Source organism: Phaenicophaeus curvirostris, chromosome 1 (genome assembly GCF_032191515.1).
Source record: "Phaenicophaeus curvirostris isolate KB17595 chromosome 1, BPBGC_Pcur_1.0, whole genome shotgun sequence".
NCBI lineage: Eukaryota > Metazoa > Chordata > Aves > Cuculiformes > Cuculidae > Phaenicophaeus > Phaenicophaeus curvirostris.
The window spans coordinates 21,619,316-21,642,874 of NC_091392.1; positions in this window are offsets into that span (position 1 = coordinate 21,619,316).

A 23,559-nucleotide genomic window follows, 5' to 3' on the forward strand; every position below is an offset into this window, starting at 1 on the left:
AAACCACTCAGGTTGGCAGCAGAAGCGATTACTAATTCTGAAAACTGAAAAGTTTTGAATGTAGCATATTGTGGTGTGTGCAGGCACCCGGGTGTTGGTAACAGAGCGGGGAGGCTGTGGGGCAGCCTCTGTGAGAAGAGGTGCTTGTGGAGAGCCCACATTGGAGCAGATATTCCTGAAGGATTGTAGCCCCTGGGAAGGGCTGTAGCCCCTGTAGCTCCCATGCTGGAGCAGGGTAAAAATGTGAGGGTAAAAGATAGGCAGGAAGGAGCTGTTATGGACTGACAGCCTCCCACTCCCCATCCCTTTGTGTTACTTGAATGTTGGGGTGGGTGGAAGAGTTGGGAATGAAGGAGTGAAGTTGAGCGTGGGAAAAAGATGTGCTTGGGGTGACACTGTTGTTTTAATTTGTCTTTGTTTCTCAGTATTGAAATATATTTTAACTGGCAATAAACTAAATCAATTTTCACCTATCTGAGTGTGTTTCAGATGTGATGGTAATTGGTAACATCTCTGTCCTTATCTTTACCCACAAGCTTTTAGTTTCTCCTCCCTGTCCTGCTAAGGAGGAGGAATGTGAGAGCATCTGGGTGGGTGTCTGGCAGCTGGCCAAAGTCAATCCACTGCACGTGTAGCCTCATGAAGTCAAAAGCGCTTTCAATTAGCAAGCATTTTTGTTTAAGAAACACTGTAAGTAAATTTATGAATGCTATTTGTGAAATACAAGAAAATTTACATACACTGAGGACCTAGTGTGGTTTAGATGGATTTTTCCATGTCTCCCAGCAGCTGGATGCTTTTCACCATATTCTTCCTTTTGAGTTATCGGACTTCTTCATGTTTATAATACTACAGTTTCACAAATTACAAGTGACCAGAAAATCTGAAAAATTATTACAGTGAACCCCTCCGTACTCAATCATGCCAAGTGACTGTTGGAAGACCTGCCTTCCAAGAAAAAAATACATGGCAAACATGGAAATGCCCTTCCATTATAAAATCTATCCATTTCCTCCCCCTAGATATTACAACATGGGGCTTGGTATATTCTACTGATAAGAAAGTTTCCATGTTGAAAACCTCCATATGTTATCAATGAAAGCAAAACCTGTAAAGAAAGATTCACTTCCCTAATGCTCCGAAGAAAGAGGGAATAAAAGACCAGGTTGTTTAACCCTGAATATCGAGTCTAGACTATTTTGAGAACAACTGTTGTAGGGGTGATTTATGAGGGAGGTGGTCCATTTATTAAACTGTATGGGATTTGATTTTTTAATGTTTGTAATTCTTGATTTCCGTTTTCTTTTCTCTTATAGATACCTTTTACAAGAGAGAAGGAAGGAAGAGGAAAGCAGGGAGATGCAGGACTGCCCTGTAAAAGACATGTTTGAGAAAGGAGGAAGAGAAGTCTTGAGCCTTCTGGAGACATAAATTTATGTAAGACAAATATGTACTTACACAGGAACCTCATATGAAATATGCCGTCTAAGTTAAGACAATGTCTTCATATAGTGAGCCTGTAACTTTCAAAACAAGACATTAGTTTTGATTTACCCCTATAAGTGTTTTTAAAGCTTCATAAACAGTTAAGTCAATAAATATTACTAAAAAAATTATTTGCCCATTGGAAGAGAACATATTCCAAAAAATTACAAATTTTTATTGAACAAAGCTATCTTAAAAATACTGTCCTTGATGAAGAATGAGGAATTGCTGAGGAACTCACACTCCACCTTTCTGGGACTGGAGAGTAGCACACAATCTCTTTGGTCACTTAGGTCTGTGAAGTAGTTGGACTCTCAAGAGGCTTCACACTCCTGAGATTTGTGATGCTTACCATCAACACTAGTGAGGTAAAAGAGTAATAGCTTATGTCCAAACAGACTAGTGATGCTGTAGCTACACCTTTTGTGGTATCATATAAATAGACAGAACAGATATGTACTCACTGCTGTATACACTGCAGATGTTGTCTGTGTACGTCTGAAAAGCAATCATAATGAATATAGATGTTCATTGGCATTTAATAGTCACTGCTATTTCTCTGTTGGCACCTTTTTTCTGTTTTAATTCAGGAGTGCCTCAGACAACCCTATGTTGCTAAAGCCCACAGGATACAGAATATCTTAGCTGTGGTGACTTTAGTTACAGATGTGCTCTCTAAAGCTATCAGCTCACCATTTTTGTTACAAAAAAGATGTGCCATAAAGTAAGAGCAAATGGAACTTAATGATGGGAATATCTCATATGCTTTAAACAAATCTTCATACTCAGGAAATGGGATAGCAATTTGGACAGTGTGCAGAATTCATTTCTGTAAATTGGCTGCAGTAGTGGCTTTTAAAAGAAAACTAAAAATAATACAATCCAAAACTGGGAGAATTTATGAAAACTTTTGTACCTGGATGTTGATCAGTAGCCATCCCAGACTATGAACCCAACTATGAAATCTATACTGTCCACAATGAACCACATGGTAAACAACATTTCCAGGAGCTGCAAGTTTTCCAGAAATCCAGCAGCAAATCAGCAAATGGTCTTAAAAGAACTGTGTGTGACTCTTATAAAAATACATGATGATTTTATAAATAAGGCTGGCTCAAATTCAGCTGTGAAGTTAAATATGAGAAATAAACACAAAGTTCAGCATAAGAACATGTTGCATAATTTTAAAGAACCCGAAGGGAGCTATAATATCATCTGTCTTTCAAAACACTGCCGTTCCATTTGCACAGGAGAAAACCCCTTTCTAATATTTGTGTATGCTTCTTACTTTACACAGTTTTTATGAATAGTATTTGTATATTATTCTGATCTTAAAAATTACACAGGAAGATCTACAGATAGCCCTGAGCTAACTTGCAAGACAATGCAATCCCTTTTGGATATTTCACAGGTAAAATCAATAAAGGAAAACAGCTTTTCAATTTAACAATACTAGGAAAAGCCTTTAAAGAAAAAAATTTAAAAAATGCTAAAGGCATTTTCCTAGATGACGGTAGCAGCCATGGAATACATCAAGAGCTGGTTTCAGGCAATATGAAGTGTAAGAGTTTATGCCCCATAAATTTCAAATTATGCTTAATGTTGTGGTCCTGATTCATCGACTCTAACACAAAATGTCCTTTTGGCTTCCACCACAGAATAAGTTTGACTCCTGCAATGGATATGCACAAAAATGTGACCAGCTGGCCTGGAGTCATGTTGTGTCTAGCATTGTCTGAGCCCTGCACACTGCAGTAGGGGTAAGCAGGCTTCTTGTAGACAGAAACAATCAGTGGATTCTATCAAACTCCAGGCCCCTTCTGGCAGAATGGAACACATTTTCGATTCTCGTTACATTCAGAAAGCATTGAAGGAACTCAGTCCCTCACATGGTGGACTATGGAGAACTATGAGATTTCTTAATAGACGAAAATAATAAACTAGAATTTAACATGGAAAGGTATTACAAGTGAACATACAGAATACTTCTTGAGAACCTCTCAGGATTAACCATGTCTCTTTCTGCTTCAAGTGTTGTCTGGATTCCAGGTTTTTCTCTTTATTGAAGCAATTGGCAGGAGCCATCCAGACCATCTGTATTCTCCCTTGCACACCTTACTGACAGCTCGGTTCCTCCACTGTCCTTGTAAAAATCAGGCTAGCAGGGAGGTCTGTGGTAATATCCCTACTCTGACCCAACAAAAGTCAGGGCACCAATAAATCCCTCAAACTGTGATTATATATTAATGGATCAGGTTGTAAGAAAAGATAACAACTTTAATTAGATTAACTTAAACAGCTGGAAAAAACAGATGAGCTTTTCAAAGCTTAAATTCTCTTTTAGATGTGAAATACAAACTGGTTGGAAATTCGAAGGCAATTTGTCAAAATCAAAGAAGGATATTACTTCTCCCTACACAGTAGAGATTCATTTTTATGTTTGGGATGTCACAGCTATTGCTGCTTCATGCTACTTATGCTTACTGCTGTGATGTGTTTTACACCTGATGTCATCCTAGTCTGACCTGCTTATGATCTGGATCAATTTTGAGAGATTATGTAGGATCCTAATGTTACATAGATGTTGTGCTAATTCTTTATGTCATGTAAATTGAATTAAAAATCAAATACATTTGTTTGAAAACCTCAAGAGACTCTAAAAACAGCCACAGAGGGGCAGCAGACATTTACAATCAAATGTTATGATGTTTGTATGCTTTCCTCACCAGTTCTGTTTTCTGTTTAATGAAAGGTAAACCAAACAACCCTGGACAATTGCCAGGCTTTTCCCCTGAGAATCATAGTCTCCTCTTTAATTCCTTCCTGAAAAGGTCTTAAAAAATGTAGGAGAAAAATGCATGCTTACAGGCAAAAAATTTTATCAATTTTTTTTTTTGTTATTAGTATTTCTTCATTCATCTTTTTGAAGGAGATCTGGTGCTTAATATTGAGGCCTATTATATTAGCCCTACAGCTTTTGATTTTCAGTGATAATGTTAAAAGAACACGCAAAAGTTTATTTATCCTCACTAGCAGAGAAATTGCTGGCTTTTGTTGTTTCTGCACTAAAGGTATCAAACAAAAGCTCTGAAAATGCCTTGAACATGTAATTTCCGGTATAGCAGATATTTCTTACTACTGATAAGCAGTAAAGATTGAATGTCAGTTCCAGTATGAGCTTCTACAGTGTAAGAGAAACAAAAATCACATTTGCGAATACCTTTGCCTATTTCTTGATTTTCAGGACAGAAACTTGAAGGTATTTTCATAAACATCTTGAGCCTGGATGCACACAAAATTAAATTTTTATTATGTGTTTTCTGTCATTTGCATTGTGATTGCTTTGTTCTCCTGTAGAAAAGACCATTTGCCATAGTATACATGCAATTAAATGGTGACAATTTTATCTAATTTCAGATAATTATGACTCCGTTTAAAAAGAGTAGCTTGCGTACAATTGACTATGTAAGCATCAGTACTCTGGTTTGAGTAGGTTCTTATCATAAAATTCAAGTAATGTACAAGCTTATATATCTTTTCCTGAAACAGGCCTACTTAAAAGAGCTGATATACAACATATCATTTTCCGCATGTGATTTATTGTGATGTTTGTCTTGCAGTTACAGACCTTTTAAATAAAAGCATCCTAGATTTTTACTCTTTCATTTTCAGCAATTTAATTTTTCTGGAACGTGACTACATAAGCTGAAAATTCTTATGTTTGTTCACTCAGATGTGAACATTTCTCCAAAGTTAAAAGGAAATCCATTCAGTTCATTTTTAATGATCTGAATATTGTGAGAACCCTGTAGTTTTCATACTTTCAGAAAATTGCTCAGTTGTTATTTCTCCTTGGATAACTCAGGAATTTGTTGAATCTAATTCTTCAAACCTGGCATGAAGAAAATTACTAAGTTGAAATATGAGGTTTACTAAATTTAAATTGAAATGACAAAACCTTCAAGCTCTGCATATACAAGCTCTGCATAAAACACACCCCACATGCTCAGTATTTAGTTTTCTACTAATACCTTCAAGATTTGATTTTGCAGGCACTGATACCCACATCCAGATACAAGACAGTCATAACTGCATACAAAGATGCAAATAATAAGCTTATTACTATGCCTGAGCATCTAGGCTAACAAAGTTCATGCAGCAGGTATTGCTCTTCTCTTAGCTGTTACAATAATAAAATATCCCACAGATATTTCACCAGCCAAATGGCTTGAATGGTCCCTGTCTATGTGCTACCCTAGTGGACTCTGTTTAAGCTGGAAGAAAAATAGAGTCTTACTACTATTTAGGAAGGACTTTCACTCTTTTAAAACCCTGAGGATGCTGATAAAGATGGTGTAAGGGGAAGCAAAGATTCCTTTTCCATTATAAAAAAATGTTGACTGCACTGAAGGTACAACTTACTTTTTGTCCTCCATCTTTTATGATTAGAAAAAATCATGTTACTCTCTGTGATATTGTAACACAAATGAAAAGACAGATGAAAAATCAAGTTATACATTTCTTATGACCTGCTTCAGAAGTTTTGTTTTCAAGTTTATCTTTACTGAAACAGTATCTTCAGATAAATTTGAGTTAGTTTTCTTTCAGGCAGCTTACCTACTCTAACCAAAAAGCAATGGCCTATACTAGCATTCCTAAAGTGAGAGTGATCACACTTTGTGATGACAGAGCTCCAACAGTGATTTCATTAGCCAGCCAAAACCTTAGCACTTGGATTAAAATAGCCCCTCCTGGTACAACCTCAGTGCCTGTATCTACATGGACTTACTATGCACCTGTTCCTCTGCACTATATCCATGTAATGATTTCCCATCCTCTGTTGCTTCTGTGACAATTGGCATTGGGCTCTCAGAGTAAACCATATTAGTGAACTGAATAGCTATTCTTCTTGCCAAATTATATTTCAGTTGTATCATGAACTGGTGTAGTTTTCCATGCAGCTTTGCAAACCACTGGGTCAGAGCAAATAAGACTGCAGCAAATAAATGTCTAATGCTGGTGAAGATGATTCCTTAAGGCCTTATTGTTGCCAAGAAAAAGGTGCATGGGGTCACACCCTAAATGAGCATTAAGAACATTCAAAAGCTTCAGCCAAATCCCATTAAGGTCATGGCACTAATGGATACGGGAACAATGGCTTGATGTATAAAACTGGAGCAAATCACACTTGTGACAGCTGCTAACAATAAAATAAGCTGTGCATCTGAAAGCATGAGAAATAAACAGGCTGTGTATTGAAAGGCATACTATTAAAATGTGACAAAATTGCCTCTGATTCATGCAAGGGTAAATTTGTCAGTGCTAGAGCAGGGCCATATTGTTTCTAGAGGTTTAAATGTACTGGTGGCTTTCAAAAGCTTGGACAGCTTAAAATACTAGTTAACCCATTTATGTGTCAGTGGCTTCTGCTGGGTCTGAGGATGCACCAATAGTCAGAATGAGTAGAACCAGAAGTGAGTTTTGCAGTGACAGAAAAACAGTGGCAATAGAGGGCCTCATGGGTCTATAGTTTTTTTGTGGTGAGAGCAGGAGCAGCTTTTTCACAAATGCACATTGGTCATGAGTACTTGAGTTGCCCACTGGGCACTCAAGTGGATTCACTGGTCTGAGGATCTCTGCTGAAGCAGAAATGGTAAAAACTGTGCTATTTTAGATGATGTGCATTTGTTCATGAATCACTTTCAATATCCTTTCAATTAACATATACATGTTGTTTACCTAATGGCTTGAAGAAGATTTTGTTCTTCATTGCTAATAACCTACTCAACATTTGCTGTTAATTGTTTTATGGTTATGAAATGCAAGTTTCTTTGTTACTCTTTGCCACAAGATAATTGTAACTGTCTACTTTTATGCTGGAGTATTAATTGCTGAACAAACTTGTTTGCCTATAACAATATCTTACAAAGCTCAGCAATTTCTCAAACACTGCAATGAACAAAACTCCCTTTACACAAATGCTACGAAACAGTTAATAACAAGGGGCACTAAAAGCATCACAAAATCCAAATGTTTGGGATTCAGATGAAGTCTCATGAATACTGCCTTACTAAATGCCATGCCACATTTATGACTTCAGGGCAAAATACATGAACACCAGACAATGTGAACATATTAATTAATGCTAATTACATCTCTGCAGTACAGATGGGCTCTATTCTCTTGACATGGGTATGTAATATATTTGGCATAAATGTCAGTCAATGTATTTAGGCAGCAAAAAATCTGTAGTTTACAAATACACAATCAGCTCTCTTTTATTTCTGAAGATGTTGTGCGCCACAGTTCATACATGTTGACCTGCAATATGAATAATGCAGATTTTCACCATCATATTTACTCTGTTACAATGGCTTCTGGAGATCCTTAAGCTTTTTGCTGTTTCTGCTGTATGACTATTAGTACAGCATGGATGCAGATACAGTAGGGGTGGGGGCTGCACAGCCTCCTTTGTGTCACATAACTGGGAATGGAGGGCAGGAAAGACTTTCCCGTTCAAAATCTACCCTCTGAAATCCAACTTTGATACAGGTACTAAGCCTAAACTAGATACATCAACATTATTAGTGCTGTTTGCAGTGTATTTTCCTACACTGTATGCATACCCCTTGCTTATACTTATTGATGTGGATAGGAGGTAGGATTTATGTCTTCCGGCATATCCATCCTTTCGGAGTTCTGAGTGCCACCATTACTGACCTCCAACAAGTATTCTGTTCAGTGGATCAGGAAAGTATAAGGCATGCCGTTGAGTCTAGCCTTTATATGCAGACATGGACACAGTAGTAAAAAGTACTCCAATGGTGTACTTCAATAAAGCCCAGGAAAAAAATTACCATTTTTACAGTTTACTGTAGTATTCCAAGATTTGAGATAGAGTGGCTATTAGTCCTTGCTCTGTAAAGTGCTTGTAGAATCTCTCCAGAGAGTTTCAGCAATACGACGAATGAGAAGTGCCTCTTAGATGAATGGTTTTTTTATTCAGTAGCTGCCTCTGTTTGCCCCAGGATGTTAGTGAAGTACAATATCCCAATACACATAGTGATGTACAACACCACCAAAGAAAATGCAGTTACTTGTAACTTAGCTTCTATCATTTCCTTCTGCTGTAATTTGTTTTCCATTTTTCTATTTTCTTTTCCCTTGTCAACACAAATTGCCTTTCCCTTTGGAGTAGACATAGGTGAGAAACATTAGATTTCAGATATTCTAGAATTACAATATGTTTATTGTGAACCTGACATTCACTAATTGTCTAGCAAAATGTTACTATCTAATTCTAAAAATATTTCCAACTATCATTAGTTGAAGAGTTACAAAAACATTCCAAAGAGCAATAATGCGCTCTACCGTGCATGCTTAAAATCACAAAAGCAACATACTCAGGAGGTGGTGCCACTCAGCCTCTAACAAAAGTGCACTGGTTTTAAGTCCTGCCTCTACAAATCAATTTGCTTGTGGAGACTCCCATGTCTACACAAGACACATTCAGCAACAGGCCCATTTGATGTACGGCATTCCAGTCCCATTCTGGTACTGGTCTGAAGTGCACCACTGAGACTGAACACCTACTCAGAACTCCTCTTCCAGCACGACCATAACTAAAAGATGCTGGTTAATTTAGCTTAATATAATATTATGTACCACATTAATTTCAAGTAAGACATTTTATTAAAATATCATTAAACCTGATGATTAAAAATACATATTTTGGCTTTTTATAACAAGAGTTATTATACTAAAACGTTATTGGGCACTTTTCCATTGACTTAATCAACCCGATTTCTGTGAGCTTGGCTTGAAGCAGGCATGTAAAATTAGGCCTTTAGTATTTGTTTCATGACTACCAATTAGTTTTAGTACTTAGAAGGAGATATTCCAGAGCTCTTAGGAGATGATAGTTTGACAGAAATAGTTCTCCTCAATATCTTAGGTGTCTTGGAAATGCCTCTCTTTAACTGGCTTTAAATAATTATTTGTAGCACAGGAGGTGCCAGCACGGAGCTCATTCATCATAATTCCAGTGTTCTACAGTTGAAGGCATATTGAATATGTCCCCAGTATGTCCTGGACTGTTCATGTTGAACAAGATTCTTCGTCTTTCCTTCAAACTCTTTCCCTTCTTATTGTTCATGCTACTATAAACAACACTACCTTCTTATCTCACAGCATACAACCTGATATCACATACTTGCCTCCTCTATACAAAAGTACTGTGTAAGAATTGCAGTTTTTTTCTTTAAGATTCTCTCTGATGTGTATCCTCTTCTAGCGAGCATCACAGCTAAATCTCTACTTAAAGATAACAGCATACATTTTCCTGGTTTGAATTTTCTTTTCTTAATCTTGAGCCTGCCTTTTCTTCATCACATTCTTCCAAAAGATCATTTCTTTGTGACATTGACTGTGTGACCATTCTCTGTGGGTTTCTCCTCCATCAGAATTTACTTATTGCTGCTAAAACTATTTTCCAGTCTGCTTTCTCTTATCCCTGTCAAAAAGCAGATATTTACATCTGCTTGTGAGTGATAGCAGCCTACAGCACTCCCTTGCTGAGATTTCAGAGAAGTACCTTACTTGTTATGCTCCAGCTGCCTCACTTGCTGGGGAGGAGATCTTTGTGCATAACTGGAAATGCTTCAAAAGTTACAAATCCCTTCTCAAATGTCTTCTTTTGCATAATATTTGCTAAAAGACTGGACCCTGTTAGGTTAGTATGCTGTGACCGCTGCCTCATTGTTTCCTGGCGGCATCTCTCTGTCAGCAACCATCTATTTTGACTTTCTTCTTTTTTTTCAGAAGGGACTTATTTTTGTTAGGCTGGTGCAAACCAAAGTCTCCTGCTACCAAACTCTAAATAAATGACAATAGTGCTGAATTACATCAAATATTTGAACAGTTCTACTTATCTTTGAATCATGTAGCTAAAACTTTTTGTGTTCTTTTTCTGCTCACAAAATAGTTGTTCTGTTTCTACAATGAAGGCCAAAGAGCTAGACTGTGAAGAGTGCAACAAAGAACTGAAAAACATTTCCCATCTGTCATTTGAAATACTTCCAAGAAACATAGCAGTGGAATTACAAAAAACCCACAGCAAACAAACAGTAAAACCAGTAAGGAGTGATTGCTTATTGATTCACTTCCAAATATAATGCAAATTCCTTTAAAAGGAAAATTTTAATTTATGAGCACACTATTAAAATGAGGTCCTTCATTGCATACAAATTTTACCACCTGGTATGACAACTGTGACATGACACTGGAGACACTACCTACTGCTTCTACTATGCTTGTTGTTGCAGTAGAACCCTATTATTCATATCCATTCAATATTTATCATTATATAGTAGATATTAACAAATAAATCCTGTGTGTTAGGATTTCAAAGCATTTTACAAACATTAGCAAATCAAGCACACACAACTGTATTATTGTCTCTGATCAATGCAATTCAACTGATGATAGCCCTGAAATGTAGGAACAAGGAGGATCTCTTTCAGGCTGTGCTCAGAACCACAGAACAACTAAACTCATGGACCCCATTCCCTGGCGATTCCACAGGATTTCATCTATCTTACATAAGCAAAGGCAGCTCACTTGAATTCAGGATCAGCATGAGATACAAAATTGTAATACGAACCCCCAGATTTCTTTAACTGTTTAAGACAAAGCACTTTCTGCCTCTGTCACATAACTAGACACTATGCAACTACCTTAAATTAGGCTTCTCTCATCTTGCATGACCATCTATTTTGTGTATGTTTTCTGGATACTGAACTTGAAACACTGTGGTTTCATTTGAGAGCGTTCATTGCAACCTCTGAAGTTAACAACCAGGCTTTGAATTTAGTGAAGTCAATATGATCCTGCTTACATGGAGAAAATCACATCGTAAGAGTCTTAAACCAAATCCTCAGAACTAGTAAGTACTTTGACCTTGGCGTCTCTGCGTGTTTCATAGTAAAAGAGACTAATATCGCTAATCTCATTTGTGAAAATATTTGTGAAGCATTCAGTTCCTGTACTGATGTGTATTATGGAAGAATCTCTAAAAAAGTCAATAATTCAGAGCAGGAGTTGAACTATGTACAATAAATAGGGCATAGGCTACACTGCACAATGAAGAGAAAACAGTTTATTGAAGAATTGGTCATTAAAGGAGCTCAGTGCACTACAGGCACTGGGTGCATACTAACTTCTTTTAATGTAGCTTTTATGTTTAAGATCTGCGGCCGTAGTCTGCCGCACTTCTGTCAGGATTAAGTTTAGGGCTCTAGAGGGTGATATTTAGAATTTAATTTTTAAACTGTAGAATAAACTTAGCTTATAGAAATTACGTGAGATAATTTCATAACCTGTTTTAATATGTCAACAATTCTGTTTCATACTGTAAAATCAGTTTCTGAAATCCCTCGTATCTCTCTGTATATATAATTTTGCAATCTATACAGAAACCCAAAGTTATTCTTCTCTCTTAAAGGTACTTTTCTGACAATTTTCTTAGTTTTAACTACAGAAACTACTGTATAGGTGAAATTGCAGTAAACAAGTGACAAAGTTAAGCAGTAAAGAGCATAAGAACATTTTTTGGTTCTCTTTGTTTCTCTTACTCTTTTACTGTTGTTACTTACTTATCAATATTTACACAGCTCCAGCAATGAACAGAAATGTTTGGTGCCTTTTTACATCCTTCAGCAGAATCAGGCAACACCAGGACTGACATTTGTATTATGCCTATTCAATTCATGTAAAATTAAACAACAGCAAATGAAGTTAGAACCTTTCCAAGACTAACAGGGCAAAAACACAATAGAAAATTTATCACCTTTGACAGTGATGTGGTTTAACCCCAGATGGCAACTAAACACCATGCAGCCACTGGCTTACTCCCTGCGTCCTCCCCCAGTGAGATGTGGAGAAGAACTGGAATCATAGAATCATAGAATAACCAGGTTGGAAGAGACACACCAGATCATCAAGTCCAACCATTCCTATCAAACACTAAACCATGCCCCTTAGCACCTTGTCCACCCGTGCCTTAAACACCTCCAGGGAAGGTGACTCAACCACCTCCCTGGGCAGCCTCTTCCAGTGCCCAATGACCCTTTCTTTGAAAAATTTTTTCCTGATGTCCAGCCTAAATCTCCCCTGGTGGAGCTTGAGGCCATTCCCTCTTGTCCTGTCCCCTGTCACCTGGGAGAAGAGGCCATCACCCTCCTCTCTACAACCTCCTTTCAGGTAGTTGTAGAGAGCAATGAGGTCTCCCCTCAGCCTCCTCTTCTCCAGGCTAAACAACCCCAGCTCTCTCAGCCGTTCCTCATAAGGCCTGTTCTCCAGCCCCTTCACCACCTCGTGGTTTGAGTTAAAGACAGTTAAGGATAGAAAAGGAAGGTGATGATGATGATAATAGTAATGATAGAATATACAAAATGAGTGATACACAGTGCAATTGCTCATCAGCTGATGACCTATACCCATCCCTTTTCTGAGCAGTGTTCCCAGCCCCCGACCGACTTCCCTCAGTTTATATGTTGAGCATGACATCACATGGCATGGAATATCCCTTTGGCCAGTTTGGGTCAACTGTCCTGGCAGTGTCCTCTCCCAGCTTGTTGTGCACCTGCTCGCTAGCAGAACATGGGAAGATCCAAAGTCCTTGCCTTAGTCTATGTAGTAGTTAACAACAACTAAAAACATCAGTGTGTTATCTATTTTATTCTTGTACTAAATCCGGCACATACCACTATATCAGCTACTAAGAAGAAAATTAACTCTATCCCAGCCAAAATCAGAACAGTAAGCTGAAGCCATGATGGAGAGTCAACATGAAGCACTGGTTTGGGGTAGATGTACACACTTGTGCTTTTCTTGGGCATATATGAAAGGAATTGGCTAGCTATTAGGGGCAGTTCTTTAAGAATACTGTGTTTCACTGAGTGCAGGGTTGGCTAGTGCAGCCAGACAGGAAGAAGTGCCACAAAACCATATGAGACATCTACAGGAAAGCTAAGTGAAAACCTTTTTTTTTTTTTTTTTTTCTCCAAAAGGAAGTGAAAGCAATAGGGTTAAATAAACTCAACTTCCAAGAAACAAAGAGAAGACAGTCAAAGACCTTGATCTTAGCTTGCTGCAACAAGGGAGTGAATTAAGAAAACTTTAAACCTCTTCTGGCACAACAATATCACTGCCAATCAACAAAAGGGAGAAACAGCACATGTAAACAAGGAACACTAAGCATGTCAAAGGATTACATACATTGAGAAGGAGGACTATAAAAGAAGTCCTTCTGATTCTCTAGGAGACTTCTAGGTGGAATGATAAAAAGTTTCAAAGTTTGATGGCTCATTTGTGATACTGATGATGTTAGCCCAGATTTCTCCTGGTCTATTCCACCAGGCATGAGTAGCCTCCCTCACAGTTACTCTGCCACCACTTGCTACATCTTGGTTTACTCTATGAAGTGGCATGTTTATCTGCCCAATCTTATTTTAATTTGAAAGGCTTGTAGATTATGCCTTTCTCTGTCTTTGCTTCTAGGAGGCAAGTTTGTCCTAAGCCATTTGAAGGCTTTTGTCTAGTAAATAAGGAATAATATTTGTGGCTTTAGAAATAATTGCTTTGGAATAGAACAGCTGCAGAACTGTAATCCACCATGTAGTTCTGAGCAAAAATATAACCTTGCTGGTTTAAGTGAGTTTGTAAAAATGACATTCCTCACTTGGATCTTGATTCTGCAGATAGCTCTGAGTGAATGGGTAACTGTTCCTTTGACTAATAATCATGACTGTCATAGATACGGATGATTTTGTATTATGTTCCATCCTTTCTATTTGGTCTCTCGGGGCTAGATTTTAAGAAAGCAGGGATAAATACTTTTGAAAACAATTATCATCTTAAAGGGTCTTACACACAAAATTAGTAGGTGATAGTGAAGATTCTGAAAAAGTTATCTGAGGTTTTCTGCTGCAAAGGAAGGCAGGAAAATTATTTCATCCTCAGATGCATTATGTGGCTTTCTTCTGCTGCTGAGCTTTTCTACTATTACTTCTGCTAGTATGAAAAATGGGAAGTACACCTGCCTGGAGCGTGAGGATCTGTGTGCTCCGCTCTATTGATTCAGCATCTACAAAAAAATCCTACCTGTTCCAGTCAGCGGATGTGGGCAAGCAGAACAGCATGAAAACTAGCTTGTTGTGATCTTGATACTCATTTGATATTTTGTTTGCAAGTAAGAATTTAGCTAAGTGTCACTGTCTATGTGGACTGAGTTTTCCCTAGGCAGAGAACATACCACCACTAAGGTGTCATGCCACAGGGAGCTCAAACTCTGCTCTTCCAGCACGGACACACAATCCACTGTGGCACAACCACAGCTGGCAGCTGCTAGTGCTGGGGATAAAGAATCATGTTTAAATCTTTGTCACCTCTGTCCCTTGTCTCCTTGCCCGGCCTTAGTGTATAAATGCTGCCAACAGCTTGCAGTAAATCTGAAGCAAAAAGTGCTGCTACCCTAGGCACGATTAAGCAAAATATTTAGGTGACTTGACCTGAACTTTTTACCAAGGTAATAAATATTTCCTGAGAGGATATATTGAATAAGGGGATAGCATTGACCTTAGTATAACATGTCCAATTGTCATATATTGTGATTTTAAAAATAAATAAGTACAAGGAAATTTTAAATTGCCCTTATAAAAATAAGGACAAATCACCACTGTCTGTTTGAAAAATGAGCTAGGGGAATGTGACAAAATACAGGGAACAAGAGTAAGCAGCGAGTGGCAAGCCATTGGAGAGGAATTTAACTGTGGGGAACAGTTGCTGAGCATGCAAATAAAATTATAGATGATTAGAAATAGAGTGAGAAAGAAAATAAATATACACAAAGACAGCGTGAATAGCTGCATGACAGCATGCAGTGTAAATAGTATGAATTTATCACACACATTTCAGACAAGCCATTCCTCAAATGTCAGGAAAAAATGGATGTTGAACACTTATGTGGCCCACCAGCCTCCCTAAGTCAGGATGATCTGCATTCTAACTGTAAAGATCTATATTTAACAGATGTCTTAAAAATCTAGGGTGATTGAGATACTACAGTTCCCTAAGCATTCTACACCAATGCTTGGGATCTTCCTTTTAAATTCCATCCTGAAGTCTAACCTAAATCTTCTTTGCAACAGGTTAAACTTCCAAAATTCTATTCTTTATTCTTATAACCTAGTGAGCAATTTTTCTTTCTTCATTGATGCTACCTTTTACATATTGGAAGTTTTCAGTCAAAATTAAAGATCTGTAACGCCTTTGATGCTTCTTACAGGTCTCATTTTCTTTTTACATCCTTCATATTTACAGATTTCTTCTGGATAATTTTTCTTGAAATGCAATGCCAAAATCTGGCCAGTGTTTCCAGCTAAGGATTTACTGGGGTTGAGCTGAACAGAAATATTCATTCATATTTCTATTTATACTTTACCGCCTAATGTTTTTCATTTTCTGGAGCAGTATGACATTTCTGACTGTTGCTCTGCTTGTCATCCCAGCTAAAGCCAGGACAAGAGCATAACAGTGATCCTACATCTGCTTTGTTTTCTCAGCCTAAGAGCAGCCTAGATTGAAGGCCATCATGTTTTATAGCTACAAATGGACTTTTCTGCATCCTTTTATCCGTCTCTTTTGGACTTCATTTGTAATTTCAGTTTCCAAAGCCTTCTGTTGCAATGTGGCCTACAGTTCTGTTATGCTTTATTTTAAGATTTATTACTGTTTAACTTGCTGCCTGATAATTTCATTGAGGGTCTGATAGTTGTTCTGAGGTTAGAAATAATTAATAAGCACTCCCTATGAATCTTATTTAAACCATTTACAATGTTATAGACCTGTATTGTATCCCTCCCTATTATCTTTTGTCCAAGCATGGAAAGTCTTGGCCCTTTTTCTCCTCCCTTGTGCAGAAGCTGTTGTTCATCTCATTGACTGACTCCCCTTTGTAGTACCTTTTTAATTCTGCAACACCTCTTTGAGGACATATAATCAGAACTGTATCAAGTGTTCAAAAGGAGGATAGAGATGAGTTGACATAGTGACATAACAGCATTTTCTGTTTCACTCTCCCTTTTCCCAGTTACTTCTAACATTTTCTTTATTTTTTTCCTCATCTCCAGTGGTTCCAGACCTTTTTCTGAAAAATAATAGATACCATAGTTTGAGATAGCTGTTATGTATTTTTAATTAAGGTATTTTTGCCTCATGTGCATAGCATTATACTTGTCACAATCTAATTTGGTTGTTTTTACTTAAAAATCCTTCAATATTTTGAGATGCCCATGGATTCCTTTTCAGTCAATTTTATGTTTGTCTAGCATGCCTAATACTTCATCATCTGAAAATTCTGTCCTTTCACAATTTACTCCTTTTCCTTACGGTTACTATTGCTTCAAATACCAAAGGTTCTACCTCAGATTTTTAAGGAGTTACTACTGGTAGTTTCTTCTCATTGTAAAACCTGATTATTTAACCTTATTCTTATTTTATATCTTATGTGTGATAGTGGAACTTGTTTAAATGTCTTTGATAGGAGTATCTTTGAAAAACATAAAAATCATGTGACATAAATAATCTTCCTTCAGAGATCTTTAATACATTGGTAAGGTATGACTTCTGAACAGAAGTTCTCTGACTGACTCTGTCAGTACGTTTTCTTTATCCATGTATCTACCAGTATAGTATTTAATTAATTAATTAATCACCACTGCTCAGCAATGTAATGTTAGAATTTTTTACCAACTTGTCCCTGTAATTTAGTACAGTTAATTGTACTTGTTTTTTCTGAAACCTCGTATTAGTAGTTTGAATTGAGGCAGTTCCTCAGACTTCTCTCTCATAAACAATAGTGAAAAGAACTGTCCTGACCTTCCCCTGGGTGAAAAATGATGCAAATAATTAATTTAACTTTTTCTGATGTAGTTTATCTATCTTGAATGCCGCTTGTGATCACCAGTCAGTTCTACTAATGGTCTGGTGAGCTGCTTCTTTTCAATGCAGTTAAGATGGCTTTGAAATTTACCCAGGGCTTCTCCAAAACAATGCTTTTGGACTCACCTCTCATTTTACATGTAAGTTCTTAAAGCTTCTCATTCAGGTTTTTACTTCTTTTAGACACTGAAACTTTTTTTGGAACTTATTTCTATATATTAGTATCTTTCTTTGGAGTATAATCATGCTAGTGTTCTGGTTTTAAATGCTTTTGATATCTTCCTGTTTGTGGGTATTCATTGACTCTTGACCTATAACACAATGTTTTCTAATGTCTCCAATCCCACGCAAACTTTATTCTAACTGCTCCTTTCAAATTGTATTCTTCTTCTCGAAGTTTGAACGTTACTATTCATCATAAGTCTCATCTCATTTTGCCTCACACCTGCTTCCTGCTTGCTGGGGATCTTAATCACATGGCAGCAAATAATTGAAGTCTCTCATTACTATAGATTTCTGCCTCACTGTTTTCTTTAGCAGCTTGTGATAACTATCATCATTTTGGTAATCTGATGAACTGCAGCTCTAATGTTATACTTCTGCTTGGGAACATAATTCACGTACACACACAGACACACACTCTGGTAGCATTTTTACCTTATTCCCATGTGTGTTTTTTTTAATTATTAATGCCTGTGTGCCACCCACACAATGTCTGTTCTTACCTCAGAGAAGAATTTCACTTTTCCAAACTTGAAATGTCTTCTTTTTGTAGACTATTCTTTGCATTCATTACAATAATTTTAAATTCTCATGCTGGCCTTCTGTGTGCTTGTAGATCCTTCAGCTTGAAATCACCCACAAATTAAGCATACATACCACGTTATGAATGAGCATATTTAATGGCAGTGGATCAGGACAGAGTCTTAATGTAACTTTCTAGTTTGACAGCAAATCACTGGTAAATTCTCTTTGCATGTGGTTTTCTAGTCATGTTACCTTGCTTATGAATGACATAACCACCCAAGAAAACAACAAAAGCCTTCCTGAAATCCTGCTAGATTCCAAATCTCTCTTTCTTATGGCCTATTACTTATTAAGAAGGAAATCAGATGACTTGTCATGATTCGTACTTGGGAAGTATATGTTGTCTTTTACATATCCCCTTAATCTTCTAAATGCTTACTCATAGTGTCTACCCTTTCTTCAGTATCTGGGGGAACTGAAGGTAAACTGACAGGTTTGTTAAATCCTTGCCTGGTCTTTTTCCTCTTTTTAAAATACAAATAGTGTGTTTACACTGTTGCGATATTTGTATCTTATAATAAAGGATGAGTTAATGTCAATGCTGAATTAATGGAATCCAACTATTCTTTAGCTATGTAATAACCCAGGACTACTACAATCCTCTGTGGGCTGTAGCTTATTCCTTTGCACATAACTAACTGAATTCATTAGCTGTCTGGGACCAGTCTATGCTACATACAGTACGTGACAGTAAAAATTGAGAGACACGGCATGTCCATCAGACTAGCGATAAGGCCAGATTAACTTGGTTTTCAGAACTATTCTCTAATATCTGTACTGCTTAGTATAATATCATTTTTAACTGTACGGTGAATTCAAGCAGATGTATTATAAGTGAAGCAAATGACATAATTAATTCACCTGGGAGGAAGCTGGCACTGTGCTTGGTCAATATATTTTGAGTAGCCAATTAAATATCACATCCTAAGTTATTTTCAAGGAAGTATCAGAAAAGTGAGCCAAGCCAATGAATGAAAAAAATGCTAATTTGAACACCAAGCTCTTCTTTAACACATTAAAACATCCCCAAAACTAACAAAAGTTGAGGGATAAGGGCAGTTTGAGCGAGAGCCATGACGCATTCCTCCACGGAAACGAGATCTACTGCCAAAATATCCTCTGCCAATCTCAGTTCAGTTAAGTTTCATTAGCCTAAATTTCATTTACACAGGTACTGTCAAAATGTGAGAGACCCAGTAGGTCAGCGTCAGAGCAGATCAGTCCTGCTCATTACAGGGATTTATCCTCTGTTTGAGGTTTGATTCCTCGAGACTATTTGTCATTGCTGTCTAATTCCAGCTTGAACGGAGGCTGCTGAAATATGTTGCTACTGAGGTAACTGCCCACCTCTTTTATTGCTGAATACTATTTCTGTCATTACTTCTTAATCTTCCGATTCCTCCTTTTTTAGCACATTCATGGATTTTGGACACTAAAATAGGAACAGACTTGTGTCAATCTTTTCTGTTGCATTTGTTGTTGCCATGGTTTAACCTCAGTTGGCAGCTAAGCCCTCCACAGTGGCTCCCTCCCTCCCTCTTGGTGGGATGGGGAAAAGAACAGGAAGGCTGAAAGTGAGAAAATCCATGAATTGAGATGTAAAGAGTTTAGCAGGTAAAGCAAAAGCTGCGCACACAAGTAAAGCAAGCCAATGAATCCACTCACTACTTTGCATTGGCAGGCAGGTATTCAGCCGTTTCCAGGAGAGCAGGGCTTCATCATGTGTCATGGTTACTTGGGAAGACAAACGCTGCAGCTCTGAATGTCCCTCCCCTTTCACCTTCTTCCCCCAGCTCTATATGCTGAGCACAATGTCATATGGTATGGGATATCCCTTTGGTCAGCTGGGGTCAGCTGTCTCAGCGGTGCCCCATCCCAGCATCTTGGGCACTCCCAGCCTACTTGCTGGTGGGGTGAGGAGCAGAAAATGCCTTGATTCTGTGTAAGCCATGCTCAGCAATAACAAAAACATCCCTGTGTTATCAACACCAATTTCAGTACAAATTCAAAACCCAGCCCCATACCAGCAACTATGAAGAAAATTAACTCTATGCCAGTCCAAACCAGCAGAGTTGTACAGTCTATTTTGTCCAGATATGTGCTGTGCTTTGTATCGTCCAATCTGAAGCTTTACATTATTGTAATTTACTTTATTTTAATGGAAATATCCTTTATTTTCAACTTCCATTCCAAATTAGACATGCCATGTATATGCCATCCGCAAAGCAAACCTAATTTGCAGTGCATCCATTTAGTTTTAATGTAGTGGCAATCAATTATCTATCTATAATATAATAAGATATAATATTTATATCAGAATAAATCTCTAATCTCTTTTTGCTTTTCTATAGTCTCAGCCTCACTTCCTAGGGTAGCTAGATTTACTCTGTGCACATTCTCTCACTCTGAGCCTTGCAATAGCTTTGGAACCATCTTGAAAATTTCAACCAATCTTGAAAGAGTGCTCATGGTCTCAGTGCTACAACATTCCCACAAGCTGAGTGGAGCCAGGCAGAGTTGCAGGAACCCAATCTGTCTCCCATTGGTGGCTGAACTGCACCTCAGTTCATTTGTATGGACACGTTCTCCTTTAGACGTATGTAGATGACCTTATCAGCTGCCTATCACCAGTATTCATGGTTGCAAGACTGATGTCACAACCAGGGGTTTGGCTACTTAGGTGATGGGACCTGCTTTGAGACACTTGGTCTATTGGGGCTGATGAGGTCCATCTGTCAGAGAAGGGAAAGAGCACCTTCAGTCATAGGCTTGCCAACCTGCTGAAAAGGACTTTAAACTAAAGTTGCTGGGGCAAGGAAACCTCATTCCATCCCACTCCTACCAGTTTGATGCCAGTGACAGCAATAGACATGCAGAGCGTGGAGAAGGATCACGGGTCAGTAGGAAAGCACTTGAAGAGCAGCAGAAAGGAATTCCAGCCTCTCCAGACAGTAAATCAGATTCACCCAGGCCCCAGCTTAAATTCCTCTATGCAAACACATCACCCTCCATGTCAATGACCAGCTGGAGTGCATGGAGCTCCACCTGGGGATAGATGAGGAGCCAAACAAGAGCCTGTGGATGAGGATTAAACGGAAGGAAGGGACAGGTGACATTACAGTACGGGTCTAGTACAGGCCACTGAAGCAGATGAGCAGATGAGGCCCGCTATAGACATATAGGAACAGTCTCACTTTCACAAGCCCTGGTCCTCATGGGGCACTTCAACCACTCCAGTATCTGTTAGAGAGACAACAGAGCAGGGCAAAAGCTATCCAGGAGGTTCCTGGAGTGCAGAGTCATGCACTTGGGACACAAAACCCCTTGGAGCACTACAGGCTTGGGAAATGTGGCTTGAAAGCTGCCTGGCAGAGAAAGACCTCAGACTGTTGATCAACAGACAATGGAACATGAGTCAGCAGTGCGCTAAGGTGGCCAAGAAGGCCAACAGCATCTTGGCTTGTATCAGAAATGGTGTGGCCACCAGGACCAGGGAAGTGATTCTGCCCCTGTACTCAGCTTTCGTGAGGCTGCACCTTGAATACTGTGTTCATTTGTGGGCCCCTCACTATAAGAAAGACATTGAGGTCCTGGAGCGTGTCCAGAGAAGAGTGATGAAACTAGTAAAGTGGCTGGCAAACATGTCTTTTGAGGAGTGACTAAGGGAACTAGGGTTTCTTAGCCTGGAGAAGGCTGGGGGAAGACTTTATTGCTGTCTACAACTACCTGAAAGGAGGTTGCAGAGAGGTGGGTGTTGGTCTTTTCTCCCAAGTGACAGGTGATAGGACAAGAGGAAAAGGCATAAAGCTGCATCAGGGGAAGTTTAGATTGGACATTAGGAAAATTTCTTCACAGAAAGGGTTATTGGGCACTGGAACAGACTGCCCAGGGAGGTGGTTGAGTCACCATCCCTGGAGGTATTTAAAACTCAGGTAGATGAGGTGCTTGCGGGACATGATTTAATAGTAGACAGGTACAGTTGGAGTCAATGATCTCTAAGGTCTTTTCCGACCTAATGATGCTACGAAAAATGCCAGAAGTTCTGCATGGATGAACAAGGAGTTCTCAGACCAACTCAAACACAGAGAAGATGCTTAGAGAGGGTAGAAGCAACGACAGGTAGACTGCAAGGAATACAGAGAAGTAGTTCAAGCAGCCAGGGACCAGGCTAGAAAAGCCTGTTAGGAGTCAACAAGGGCAACAGGAAAAGCTTTGGTGATAAAAGGAAGACTAGGGAGAATGTGGGCCTGAAGGAAAAGAAGACCTCTCATTCTCACTTTCCTTCTCCGTGATGCATAAAATCACTGAATGGTTTGGATTGGAAGGGATCTTAAAGATCATCTAGTCCTACTCCTGTTGCCCTGGGCAGGGACACCTTTCACTAGATCAGGTTGCTTAAAGTCCATTCAACCTGGTCAAGGCTTCCCAGACATATTTCTCTCACTCCTCTATTCTCTGAACTACTTCCTACACTCTACTGCTTCCCATCCCTTCCCATGCTATAATTTATGCCTACATGTGTACATACATATGCACACACAGAGAAACATATGCCCTTGTACAGTACTTTGTAATACTTTCCCCTCACTAGCACATTTTGAGATAAGTTTAGGAGTATGCTCCTTTATCTTTTCCACTGAAAGGATTAGGGATTCTTAGGTTTTCTCTTCCTTTCCCTCTCTCTTCTGTCTTTGACAGTCCGCATCCTTTCCTACCGCCTACGGAAGAATGAGATAGCTGGCGATGCTTTATACTGATTTCAAACTTCACTAGATTCATAAACAGGAATAGGTTTTATATAAACTGCGTGGTACAGAACATGATCCACCTTGTGAATCAGATGCTACAACAGGTCTGCATTTGGCCTCAAATCACTTATCCAGATGCATTCACCTCCATTTCCTAATGCATGTCATTAGTATAATTAAGTCCTTCAAATGTATATGTCTCAAGTAAATGATTTATAAAAGCATTCATCTTATTGTGTTGCATATATGTTTGTATTTTGTATTAATCAGATTAATCAGGCATGAGAACATGAATTAAATCCAGTTTACATTCATTCTACAGGAAGGCTGTACAAGTTAAAAAATCACTGGACTGGATGAAAACCGAATGTGGTAAGAAGATGCAAATTCGTTATATAACACTGAAGCAAGTAATTAATTTTTCCTCATATAGTCAATTAGATGAATTCTTTTGTTAAATAAACTATCTGTACTGTGAGAAGCATACTTTTTAACCCAGCTAGGTGGGCAGAGGAGAATA